We start from the raw sequence: 1785 nt of genomic DNA, 5'->3' as shown, positions 1-1785 counted from the left end.
GATCACGTGATCCATATCAACTAAACCATGTCCGATCATCACGTGAGATGGAGTAGTTTTCAATGGTGAATATCACTATGTTGATCATATCTACTATATGATTCACGCAATCACGCTCGACCTTTCGGTCTCCAGTGTTCCAAGGCCATATATGCATATGGTAGGCTCGTCAAGTTTAACCCGAGTATTCTGCGTGTGCAAAACTGGCTTGCACCCATTGCATGTGAACGTAGAGCTTATCACACCCGATCATCACGTGGTGTCTCGGCACGACGAACTGTAGCAACAATGCATACTCAGGGAGAACACTTATACCTTGAAATTTAGTGAGAGATCATCTTATAATGCTACCGCCGAACTAAGCAAAATAAGATGCATAAAGGATAAACATCACATGCAATCAATATAAGTGATATGATATGGCCATCATCATCTTATGCCTTTGATCTCCATCTCCAAAGCACCGTCATGATCACCATCGTCACCGGCTTGACACCTTGATCTCCATCGAAGCATCGTTGTCGTCTCGCCAACTATTGCTTCTACGACTATCGCTACCGCTTAGTGATAAAGTAAAACAATTACATGGCAATTGCATTTCATACAATAAAGCGACAACCATATGGCTCCTGCCAGTTGCCGATAACTGTGTTACAAAACATGATCATCTCATACAATAAAATTTAGCATCATGTCTTGACCATATCACATCACAACATGCCCTGCAAAAACAAGTTAGACGTCCACTACTTTGTTGTTGCAAGTTTTACGTGGCTGCTACGGGCTGAGCAAGAACCGTTCTTACCTACGCATCAAAAACCACAACGTGGTATAGTGATTGATTTTTGATCTTCAGAAAGAACCATGTTCATTGAATCCGATTCAACTAAAGCTGGAGAAACAGACACCCACTAGCCACCTGTGTGCGAAGCACGGCGGTAGAACCAGTCTCGTGTAAGCGTACGCGTAATGTCGGTCTAGGCCGCTTCATCCAACAATGCCGCTGAATCAAGAAACAACTAGTGACGGCAAGCAATATGTATATACCCACGCCCACAACTCGTTTGTGTTCTACTCGTGCATATAACATCTACGAATAAACTTGGCTCGGATGCCACTATTGGGGAACGCAGTAATTTCAAAAATTTCCTATGCACACGCAAGATCATGGTGATTCATAGCAACGAAAGGGGAGAGTATCGTCTACGTACCATCATAGACCATAAGAGGAAGCGTTATGACAACGCGGTTGATGTAGTCGTACATCTTCATGATCGACCGATCTAGCACCGAAGGTACGGCACCTCCGCGATCTGCACATGTTCAGCTCGGTGACGTCCCGCGAACTCACGATCCAGTAGAGCTTCGAGGGAGAGTTTCGTTAGCACGGCAGCGTGATGACGGTGATGATGTTGCTACCGGAACAGGGCTTCGCTACGATATGACCGAGGTGGATTATGGTGGAGGGGGGCACCACACACGGCTAAAAGATCAATGATCAACTTGTGTGTCTATGGGGTGCCCCCCTCCCCCATATATAAAGGAGCGGAGGAGGGGGAGGAGGTCGGCCTCCTAGGCGTGCCCCAAGGGGAGTCCTACTCCCACCGGGAGTAGGATTCCCCCCCTTCCATGAGTAGGAGTAGAAGGGAAGGAAGGAGAAGAGAGGGGGAAGGAAAGGGGGCGCCACCCCTTCCTAGTCCAATTCGGACTAGAGGGGGAGGGGGCGCGTGGCCTGCCCTGGCCGCCCCTTCCTCTCTAAACCAAGGCCCATGAGGCCCAATACAC

The sequence above is a fragment of the Triticum dicoccoides genome, chromosome 7A, assembly GCF_002162155.2.
Source record: "Triticum dicoccoides isolate Atlit2015 ecotype Zavitan chromosome 7A, WEW_v2.0, whole genome shotgun sequence".
In the NCBI taxonomy this organism is placed as follows: Eukaryota; Viridiplantae; Streptophyta; class Magnoliopsida; order Poales; family Poaceae; genus Triticum; species Triticum dicoccoides.
This window is presented reverse-complemented; position numbering follows the sequence as displayed.